Below are 12768 nucleotides of genomic sequence, written 5' to 3' on the forward strand. Positions count from 1 at the left end.
AGTATCCGTAGTTCGGTTGCCCCGAGTGACGCGAATTTTTCCCCGAAACGACTTTCCATTCGTGCACAACACGGAATCCAGTCGGTACCCCCGGAGGCGCGCTCCCGTGAATTATCCGAGTGCCTTCGGTAATTCCGCTGGGAATCGTTTTGCATAATGTTAAGAAAATACTCGTAAAAGGCCATGCTGAATGCGGCCCGGCTAGGTCGTTGTTACCCGCCGATATTGCTACGCGTTATGACACCGACAGCGATCATCGTGACCGACAAAAATTTCCCTCGGTTTTAACGCGCGTCCGTTTACTCGCTGTTAAATCGAACACGTCCAAATTATGCGTATTAAGATATTATCATATGGACTAATTCCTGTTGATACTATTTTGGTTTTAGTAATTGTGGTATTTTTGATATAATCTTACTTCAATTTAAATTCAATGTCGATCCGTAGGTAAACACGCCAATAACGAAAATATTCTATAAACAGGAAATTTTTATTAAAATAGAATGCTACGTTTTATTACAAAGTTAGTTCTTTTTATGATCAGGCGGCTAGGAGATGTTTTATTATTGCTTTATCGTTTATGTTATACACAGTTACACATTTTTTACTTAAACAAAAATAGGTTTTAATAAAGTGTAGACAAACTTTCGCGAGTACCGGTAAATAAAGAAGACATGTATAAAAAACATTTCATTTTAGATATTTTGTATATTTTTACATATTATATACATTCTGTGCATTCTCATAAATGCATAAACTTTCACGGTACAATATTACATATGTTTCTCATAGCGTAGAACTACGTTTGGTTGAATGAATGGAATTTTAACTACTTATTGCTGAATTAACCGAACTTTCGTTGAATAAATTCACATATTTCAAATCCACATGGTGAACTCCCATTCTATGAACAATTTAACCCGCAAATTGAATTCAAAGCTGACTCTTTTCGATTATTAGATTTAAGGGGACTGTTAGGCCGGAAATTAAAAGATTATAAGTGCGTTTTATAGCCCATATATCCTCTACTAAAACTACAAAATCATAGGTGACGGTATTAATTTCCGGTGCAACAGTTTCGAGCGTTTCCTCGTAAGTATCATACCGTTCGACGGAATTTGAGTTTACTTGAGCACGAAACGACGGCGTTAAACTGAATTCCCAACGTAAAACGTTTATTAGAATAAAGAAGCTACTTCTCGGTCCATTACTACGATTTAATTGTGCCGATGGTGAAGATTCCAGCGGAGGAATCAGCTTGTGGGGAATGGGCCGTTGGTGTCTTGTGTAAATAGAGCAGTGTCGCAGAGAGAACGTTTCAAGGGAGGAAGTCGCCCTTGAAATTTCGCCACGCTCCAACTTGGCGGTTGGTGGTTTGTCGATAGTAGTAGCATTAGGGCCTCGTTAAATACGGACACGCTTCCTCGTAAAAGTATATTTCAAATTCGCCGCGTAGCCAGGATTACGTCGAGTTTGCTGGCGGCGCTTGGCTGGACAACAATGGCAATTCAGTTTTGCATAGGAACGAGCTTCCAGAAACAGACTTTCTTCTCGCATTTAAACACGGCAGAAAAGTCTTGCAATTCCCGATGAGAACTTTCTGCGGTTGTTCCTGTTTGACTTTTCCTTCAAAGGGTTTAAACAGGCCAGCTTCTCTCTCTCCCTCTCTTTCTCTCTCTCTCTCTCTCTTTCTCGTTCTCTTTCTCTTCATCCCTCGTTAATGTTAAGCGCCGACCATAGTCCGCGCCCGTCACCCGCTTTGATCACGATTCGTACTCGTATGCAATTAAAAGCGCGTCATAGACTCGCGTCAGCGTTAACTACGTTTCAGTGGCGAATTCGCATTTGGCCAAATTATCAAATGAATGGATGTCCGCTTCGATTACCACGCGCATCAGGCAAGAGTTTAATAATTCAGCCAGCAATGTAAAATGAATTACAAGGTTACTTTTGAGTCACAGTATCATCGTGTAATGTAAAATCTCATCTCATAATTACTTTAAACATTCTCGTGGCACTAAAAGGGGATGAGTGTTGTACAATATTACTATATTACGATGACAACACCATCAAGGTCATGATATTGACATTCTATATTACTCCAAGACCATGAAAATTATTAAGGTCATGATATTGAAGTTTAAAGTCATGACATTGGTATCTAAAGTCACATATCGATCGTTTAAAGCTCACACGAGCTTTATGAAAAGGTCATAACGTTTGGTTATGGTATAATGCGATTTGTAGCTGATAAAAGGTCATCGAGGTAGTATCACTGGGGAAAGATTTGCAAATCACAAGAAATCGTCAAATTTATATTATCGTCGATTATATTGATTTGATATTATATTGATTACTTTCAACGGATGATCATCAAAGTTGTGTCGTTAAATCTTATAAGATCATTTGATGTTTTTTAAAAAATATACTTAAAGATTTTATATCGTCTTCTGAAGAATCAAAAGATTGTGCGTTCTTCTCTACTCGCAATATACACTTTTTGCAATACGTAACGGATTGCACACTCGCGCCGGATTCATAATTGACAGAATCGGCATCAACTTTTTGTTTCAACAGGTCGTAAAGTAGCTCGAGATGATATTCAGCGCTCGCGGCGCAATTTTGAAACACACTCGAACTCGGTTTGTTTCCGGCAAGTGGGATTTAAGTGAGTTCTTAACGAGCTCCTCGTTACAGTTATCTGCCGCTCGAAAGCGACTAATACCTCCGCCGTGGCCGCCACTTTAACCGTGATAAAACTTCGCGACCGACCCACCCCATCCGCCAGATCGCCGAAACACTGACTCTCGGATTAGATTCAGACTTGGACGCCCTTTAATGCATTCAGCGCGGAGGAGGAATTGTTCCTCCGCGAACCAACTCCCTAAACGAGTTACGATTAACTTGTTTTTCCAACACAACCACCGCGACACCTTCTGTACAGTCGCTCCTTATCGGAGCGCACCTTGCTTCTTGTGTTCCGCGGTTACCCGCCTCGAGTACCCCTTTATAGCGAAGAAGAGGCGACACCGGAAGTCGTTGTTCATTCGCCGACCACCAGACTGGGAATCTTGTTCTGGAACGGCAGCAGCGGATCAGAAACTAGTTTCCCTTCACCTGCGTTTCTCTGTTCTTCGAATGACTTACGTGGGGCGGAAAGAATCGATCTACTTGCTCAACTTCGAGAGAGAAAGAGATCCATTTTTCGCTTCTTTTGTGTTTAAAATGATTAAGGTATTCGCATGAAAATATATAGTGATTAAGAAGTAGGAATTCTAATTGACAGAAGAGTAGACAATTTTCTTGGTTCGATATACTCAGGTAGCTGCTATTTATATTCTGACTACATAAATAATAAAATTTCCGCTGTTATACTGAAATAGATAAAAAAGTTCGTCAGTCGATTCATTGATCTACGCAGTTGTCAGAATATTTCTTGTATAAAATTAAATTGTTTCTATATTGATGTATTTCTAGCCGTTCGTGTTATTCTATATATGAACACATCTCATATTGCGTGAAACGATATTTCAAAGTTCACCGGAATTTAACACCAGAAATCACCTGGGATACTAAACATTTTAAGCCTTCAACTTTAATTCTAGCAAATAGCAGGTACCATTAGAGCAATAGAAAATTCCACTCGCGAATTTCTTCCGGCGGGATCGTTCTGAAAGCGTACGTTTCGCATCGCCCAAGGCCCAAAACCGTATCGTTCCGCAATAAGCTTTTAGAAGGCGCGGGCCGTGTCGTAAAATTTCGAAGCGCGCTCCGTTTCTTCGCATACCGGTTTTAACGATACGTACTATTAATTTTAAGAGGAACGTCAACTATGCTTTAACGACGCTTACGCCGCGTTTGCCACGAGAGAGGCCACTTTTCTGGGACTCGAATTTAACGATCGTACTTTATCAACCCGGTACCGGCTACGGTTGGAACTATGCTCGCCGTGGCATTCACTAAATAATCGATGATTCTCCGTTTACTCTCGTGTACGCATTCATATTTCTCCGATCATGCGATAGAAACGAGTCTTCGAACAAAACGCGCAATTTCTGTCGCTTTTTAAATGGCATCGTGACATCGACTCTACTTGCAATACTTTTTAATGAAAAGAGTGATAATACTATGTGGCTTTATTTATTTAAAACATATAGTAAAATGTATTATCCAAATAATTTGCAGCTGATAAATTATTTAGATCTTTTAATTTATTTTAAATATTTCCTGAGGTTCTGTCGAAGTTTCTTTTGAGAAGAGCATTCTCTGGCGTAACTCTATAATTATGTAAGGCAAAAAAATCTCAAGTCTTATTAAACTCAATAGAAACACTAGTTGACTAAAAAAACTTACTAGTTCACTTCGTTTAAAGAAAATAACAACCTTTCTGCATGTTTCTAGCGATCATTCTATAACATCTTTTTCACGTATATGAAATAATTAATTCTCCTATATTATTGTATATATCTTAAAAAATAAATTTTAGTCAATAATTTTGCAATCATTTCGAATTTTCTAGCGGTTATAACACCTTATCTGATATCTTTGGAAAAATCGTGGAATGAATTGTGGCGTATGTTGTTTTCCTTTTTTATTTGGGACAAGTAAACAAACTATTATTAAATAACAGATGAGAATTTTCAACTGCATGTGCCTATATGAATTTGTGAAAACGCCCTTTTATTCTCACGAATAAAAGTGGATCGAAACATTAGTATAATCACATAATCGAGTGAAGCAACAAAGAGAAAGCCATTTCTTCAACATCTTTCGCTGGCCTATGTATTTTTCCCTCTGTTCAGGAACGAAAAAGTTTGCGTTCCGTTTGGTTCAAAGCGGCAGACGTCACAGGGACGATTTAATTTCGCGTGGTGCTCGTGGTAACAGAAGTTCGCGCCGTTATGGTAAAGGCGTGGTATTTTGTACGTACGATCAAAGGACTTTCTTGCTATTTACTTGCGGTGGCGGAGATAATGCAACTCACCGTTCCCTGTTCCCATTTTATGCGCATTAATGTGCTTCTTTGTGTGCCAATTATCACGCTTTCTGAGGATCAAACGGTAGGGGCTGTGTACAACTCGAGATATCATAATCATTCAGCATCGTTCCGACGATGTACTCCTACGAACGATTAATATTAGCTGTATGTAAAAGAAATGCACGTTACATTTACGTCCGTACTGTTAAACTATGAAAGAAGGGAGAGATGATTGTACAGAAGAGGGAATTTACAAATGAATAAAAGAAAGAGAAGGGAAGAAATGAAATAAACAAGGGAAAGAAGCGAATAGAAGAGAAGAAGGGAAAGGAAAAGTGGAACGGAAAGGAAGAAAATAAAGAGGAGGCAGGAAGAGGAGCAAATGAAGAAAGTAAAGAAAAAGGATAGCAAACAAAAGGAAGTGAAGGTATGGAATGGGAAGGGAAGCCATTAGAAATAGTATCTTGTACATTTGCTCCTGCTGATTCCACCCCATTACTCGATTCTACATCCTAGGTATTTTGCCAAAAGTCAATCAAGACTTCATAGTTTGAACTTACTCTGCAATATTTACCTTCTAACACTTTTAGAGCTGAATTTTTTTGAGTCTAGCTAAAAAAATTCTTTTTTATTAATTTAATTATTAATGGTAAAAACACATCTGTTCTAATGTTTTCGTAATGAAGACATAATATTTTACAATTCTAGTAACATTTTAATACCAGTTATATTGGAAACAATTACATTTATCGTTTTGTTAATTGATAATTTGTTGAAGCGTATTATCGCACGTACGCATCATCGAGAATGAACAAGTTGAACTTTTAGTAGGTTTAACTGATAAAGGCAATTATATCTAGTAACTGTTACAAGCATTAATTAATATTTTATCTAATCAGAACAATTACGGCTAACAATTGTTATGAATGATATTGAACTATTCTACTTTATTTCATACCACACCTATCAATTTCTAAATGTTAATGGAAGTTATCAAAATTGAAGTTAATACTTTTTGGAAGTAATTAATATTAAGCGGTTAAAAATACAGTTCTCCTGAACCTTCGCGGAAAGAAAGAGCTCCGGTAGTTGAAGTTCAAATTGCTTTAAATATTTCGAGATTTTGAGCTAATTCCTTGGAGCTTAAACGATTCTCTTTGACAAAAAGGTATTACTTGAAACGCTTTAAGGCAAGAATGAGATTCGGCTTCGTTACACGAAGATAACGGAGACTGGTCGGACCGCAAAGGTCGAGTTACTTTCACGTCGAAGCACTCTGCTACTCTGTGCTTTCATTTACGACCCGTTCCATTGATCGTACGCAACGGCGCGGCGTACGTAATCAAATCTTCGTGTCGTAACATCATGTATGTACGAAGGAGCAACGTTTCCATTTATTAGCAAAACTAACGAAATCCGAAACGGTATTTCCTCCGAAAAATATCAAAATATTGACGCGCTTAAAATACCCGTCTTTTGAGATTTTTACACTTTTAAACACTTTCCTCGATTAAACTTTCATTAGGATATAGTTCTGCAATACAAAACTTTGTCCTTAAAATGTTTTCTAGAGACAGAAGATTATTACTTTAATATAAGAATTTAGTTCTCCCGTAAAATTGTTGTCGTTATTTCTGTTCCTCAATGCTTCATTTTATAACGTGAAAAATATGTTTTGTATTTCGAAATAATTTTTTTAAAAGGGTGCGCAATTCACGTAACATTCCACCAAATATACAATTTCCATTACCAAAGTTTCCACAATGGGAGCTATTTCGTGAAAATAATCTCAGAACTGTCACTTTTGACAATTTTCATCCTTTTTTGTTTTTGGATACTCTACTACAATAAAGAACAAGCTCTCAGCGGCCAAAACGTTTAAAGTACTCCAAACTAGCTATAGATATCAATGCCTTTAAAAGGGTACAAATCCATCTAGCATAGCAACGTCTAGCATAGCGACTGTCAAATTTTCCAGAATGGGTCACTTAAACTCCTCCGAGCATCTACTTCCGTCAGCTTCCGCGTCCACAAAAGCATGCAAAATCGCGTTTCGTCACAAAGCGAATCACCGCGGGGCAAGAATACTTTTCATCCCGCCATAAACGCGAACTATCTCGTGTTCCACTTAGCACCATCATTCAGGATGAGACGATTTCTCTCTACGAGTTCTTGCGTCTTAGACGAAAAAGATCCACTTCCTGCGACGGCCTTGTTTCACGAAGAAAGGAGGAAGCCAAGGTGGAAGAAGCGGATTGCCCTTCGCGAGCGAACTGGCCTCTGGCTGTCTCGGTGGAGAAGACGCTAGAAAAAGGAGCTCGACGTCGATCCTGTTCCGCCGATACTTGTCACGAACCGTTCCTTCACGGCTTTGACGATTCGAGGAAGACGAAGAAAAGGGACGACGATAGAGAAAAGAACGAGTCGAAGAACTGAGAAACGACTGGGCATTGATATAACGAACGTGACCGGCGCACCTTCGACACTATTACGACACTGGACAACAAAAAAAGACGCGTGTCGCGTTTCTGACCGGCTCATGGTCGCGCGATAAATCGACGTTAAGTCGAAATTACGGTCGCACGAGGGTGTTGCCAATGTTGCTGCGTGCCATGGCAAGCGGGCGGCGGCTTAAGCCTCGTTTTGCCACCATCTGGATCGACTGCTCAGGTACAACATCCTCGTATGTATTGATGGTAATTGCTCGCACATCCGACACTCGCCCGCTTTTTATACTTCACTTTTCCAGCCTGGATTGTCGGATTTTCTTCTTACCTTCAGGCGCGCCTTATTGTTTATCACGGTATAGTTTTTGATAGGGTATTTGTCTGCTTTTTAGGGTGAATGTGACGGGATATCCCTTGGGATGAGGGATCTCTCTTTTTTTACTTTTTGTTTGAAGTATATTGAATGAAGTTGAGAGCCCTGGATGTAGTAGGTTGTTTTGGAAATTGAGTGGGAGGTTGATAGAATGATCCTGTGAAGGGAGTACATACGATTCGAAAGTCAATCTGTAAGATACATTTCTTAGGTAATTTATATAATGTTGAATATGTTGAAGAGATAAATAATTGTTCGATTGTTAGATCATTAGATGCTCGATGTGCAATAACGATTGGCATGTAATTAGACTGGAATAGAATTGAAATTCTTGAACTATAAAGTTGCACAATAATTTCAAGTGATATATTTGTAATAAAATACATAATGGAAGCTAATGTTTCCTTCGAAGACAATACAAAATTCTGTTCCTGTATTCTCTCCCATATTGTTCCTATTTTCTTCTGCATGATATATATTGGTCAAAGCATTATATAAAGTAAAAGGTCTGTTCGGAGAACTGGGGCGAAAACGTCGATTCGATATGAGAGGGAAAAAGAAAAAAAGAAAAATAATACGAGGCGATTGGTTGTTATAAAAGGACGATTAAGCTATAATCGTAGATCGGATAATTATTATTAATCCTTTGAAGCTACAAGCCGCAAATTGCGGTCAGCCTTTGGTGATTCCAGAAAAAGCTTTCTTCGACCGCGATATGGAAAATATGTCATTTTTTTCTTTCTCTCCTGTGTGGTTTGTATTTATTTAAAGGAAAGAAAAGAGTAAGGATAAAATAACACGCCCTAAACAATTTTACCCCCAGTCGATTACATTTTCCACCTCTTCGACGATGCAAGTGTTCCGTGAACACTCGGCCTACTCCACCAAGAAAGGAAAAACAACGAAAACTGAAGAAGAAAAAAATAAAATATCGATGCAGCAAAAGTATTATTACAGTACCGTATCGAACGAAAGTTTTGTGCATAATATTATTAGTTTGGTGCATATAAAATACCGATTCATTCAAGTTCGAATTTGACGAGTCAGTGTCATTTATAAAATTTTGTCTGATCGTCAATTGAGCCTCTCAGGAACGAAAAATTGTTTTTGTAAATTTTTCAACATTAGCTTTGTAGGGTTCTTAACGTTGTAAAGCAAATAAATTTTATTACGTATGAAACATGAGTAATGTTCAATTCCCAATTTTACTTCTATAAGTTCACCTATCACAATAGAGCATAAATAACAGTATTATACCTAGGTGAATGTTAGAAAGTAATGTTTTTAACTCATTTTGCCCACTTTTTAATCATCAATTACATTAAAGAAAAAATAGCGAAGAATTAAAGAAAACATCTGTTCCACCTGCACAATCGATATTTAATATATCCTTGTAGGATTTGTATATTATTAAATAATTTCTATATCTGCGCTTTTACTATCATTTTACTACAATGATGAAAAAGTCATAGATATAATAATTAGTTGATTTTCAGGTGATTTTGGCATATAAGTACAGCATATGTCTGTTGAATAACGCCCTTATCTACTTGAATTGCTTGACTCGGTTAAATGTTCTCTACTTTTATGATTGCGTTAAAGAAGGATTTTTTGGAAAGTTCATAGTGAAATATAGCCAGAATTTGAAGATGTTATTTTATTCATCAGTAAATTCTTAACAAATATCAAGCATCTTATATAAACTTCTTATTGAAATATGTAACATCCTCCTTTCTTCTTGAAAAACGAGGATCTTTTTGTTAATCAATACCACAGATATTTTCTCTGATTGTTATATAGATGTCCAACCGAAACCTAAATATTAGGCAGTAATTTTTTTGTAAAAGTACGCAATGAATACAGAGAATAGAATAAAATAAATCCAGTGACGAAAATGAACTTTCCGAACAATCCAATATATCATGTACCTTCATTTACGGTGGCGTGGTATGGACCACGATGACGCTTATGCTAATTCCAAAGGCTGTTGAATGAGCTGCTTAGGGGTGTGAGTCCACGAATTGTTCGTGCGGATCTTCGTGTCAGCGTCTCGTCACTGTCACGCCGGATTAAAATCCGGTTCTCGATTCGCGCGTACCTCTCAATGAAAATAATAACCGACGCTTCAATAGGCTTCGGATCTCTCTTTGTCACCGAGAATCCTTTCATTTCGGCAGCGAAACTACGCACTAAGAGCGTCAGATTAAAAGTTTTTCACTGAACGTATCAACACGCATTGCGTTGGAACATGGGCTTCGTCGCGTGTTTCATTACTCGCCGGATTCGATTCATCCATTGAAATACTAAAAAAGCGAAAAAGAAAAAAACGTACGGAGTAAAATTGTTTTGTATTTGTGTCTTTAGTATTTCTCGTCGGGTTTTGTTTCTATACTATACATAATGATCTCTCACCAAGTTGCATCAATAATTTTTTCATTTTATACCATGACTAGGCAATATTGAGTGCATTTATCGTATCTGTACATTGTACATGTTCATAGAGGAAAAGAATGAATTTTGCTTAACATATAGGGGTTTATAATTAATTACTTAAAAGATTCCTGAAACTTTTTATATTATTACAAATCTCCAAGCGTTTAAACGTGAAATCGTCTCTGCACCGTGGAACGTTGTTTTTCGACAATTGTTTTCACAGAAATGGCGTTCCACACAGGTGCCGATAATAGCACAGCTCTTGCGTATATCTCTGCGTCGTTTTTTTTTATTCACGCGGCAGCGCAACGTCACAGTTAAACAACGCTAAATTGGCCAAACAACTACTCATTTTTCTCGTCGCGCCCGTTGAATCTCTTTTTCCACGAGCAAACATTATGCATACGTGTTGCGTGTGTAATTACAAGGCTCAAAATTGCATGACGTGATACGATGAAATTACAAAGACAACAAAAAAAAGGGGGAGAGAGAGTGAGAGAAGAGACAAGAAAAAATAGGATGAAGACGAGGAGGATATGGCAAAGGGCAGGGAAAAAGGAGAAAAGAGAGAGGATGTAACCGGCGGTTGCCGCATCGTCGTAAATAGCCGGTGTCCCGCTGCTTTAAAGTCGTTTTAGATTGCACGTTTCGAAACGATTGTTATCGGTCAACAGTCATCATTGGTCAGTTTACATAGCCGCCTCGTATCGATCGACATTCCCGGTAATTACGTATTGTCTGTAGAACGCTGCCGTGTCGCTATTATGCGCTCGCATACACACGTATATAGCATGCCACATATACATACACATTGGCGGATACGTATGCAAACACGCACACAAACACCTTACAAAGACTTCAGTTCGCGTGTGTCACGACGCGACGGTTCCGTGAAACGTGTCACAAACACGTTCCACGTTGCCAATAAAATGGCGTTCGCCGCAGGAAGAGGCGACCGAGTTAGATACTTTCCTGGATACAGCTAAAAAATTGGTCGCTCACTGTGTGCGGCATTCAGTTTGATTTGCGACCACTCGTTTCTCTGTACCAGTGTTTTCCGACGCGGATAGATGGACTGACTTCCGCTGATTTTTGTAGGTTAGGTATCCTGGTCCAAACAGTCGTGGACTTCTTCGAAATTTGGATATTCGCAGGGAAATGTGCTTCAAACGATTTACTTCTGGAACAATACTTTAGCAGTCGATAATATTAATAAATTAATAAGTCACAAATTGCAGGTTCAGTCTCCTCTTTTATGATTTTACTCTTTTATGATTTTACCTCTTTTATGATTGAATTCTGTGTCGAATAGGATAATTAGATAATTTGTAATTTATAAACTTTGATTTCTAAATTTATCTTAGTCTGTTAATTGTCCCGGCGTATTGTTATACGAGACAGTTTGTTAGTACTGGTAGTTTGTGACTCGTAAACTTTCACTAATACGACCTACCTGTGAAAAAGAACCATCGTGTCTTGTTCTTTAGACATTTTGGGAAAAACATAGTTACAAATTTCAACATTTTTGGATATTTTATCTAACCCTATAAAGATCAGTTAGGTTATTTTAGTTTATTAATTAATCGGTAAGTATTGTTATATCTTGTAATAAGTAGAATAATTCGAAAGTCTTCGGTTTTAAAGATGAGCATCTTTCTCGTGTTTTTAAAGGGAAAGCTTCGATATTTCCAGTATCAGAGTAAACAGTAATAAAATATTAATAAAGTTGAAAGGAAGATTAATGGATATTAATAAAATAACGCAAAAATACCAATGGGCAAAAGGTTGCTATTTCTAGCGTGAAAACTAAATATTTTTACTAAAATAACAGCATATTTAAATTCCTCTTTAAGGATATTTCCCTCATTTACGAGTACCTATTTGACAGCAAATATTCATTTTTATCACGTTATACATTTTATTTTACAAACTCGCTGTCTCTATTGCTCTGGTGGAAATGGTACTTATCTAATACACAGACGAATTCATTGAATTATGAAGTATCTCGGATCGTTGATATCAAATCAAGAACTTTGTTCATTTCCCTGGCACTGAAATAACATGGATAAAAAATGATGCAAACAGGTTTATACAATGTAATCCATCAAAAAAGGAACGTTATCTAAAGTTCTGTTTAACGTCGTTAAATTGTCCCCAGCTAATAGTGAAAACAGACATCCAGTGGAAGCGACCGTTCTATGGCTATCGCGTTTCTTCGTCGCTGTAATTACGAGTTTATCTGCACGTCTCAAGCTCCTTAATTGTCTCATATTTGTACTGCTGGATCTACGTCCATACACACTGTTACACACTGCAATATCGGTGTGTGGCAAACAAAACGTGTGTAAATGACAGAGATCCAACGAGAAATATACTCTGTTCAGAGAATTTTCTTATTCCTCGGAACACCGCGCATCCGCCATGCAAATTTTACTCAGCGATTCATCGTCGTTTCTCCGAGAGATTATTTATCGTGGAAGATTGCACCGTGACGTTCCTGACATACTTTATTATTGTTTCGCGTATCAGATCTGAAG

The sequence above is a fragment of the Bombus impatiens genome, unplaced genomic scaffold (assembly GCF_000188095.3).
Source record: "Bombus impatiens unplaced genomic scaffold, BIMP_2.2 scf_0633, whole genome shotgun sequence".
Taxonomy (NCBI): domain Eukaryota; kingdom Metazoa; phylum Arthropoda; class Insecta; order Hymenoptera; family Apidae; genus Bombus; species Bombus impatiens.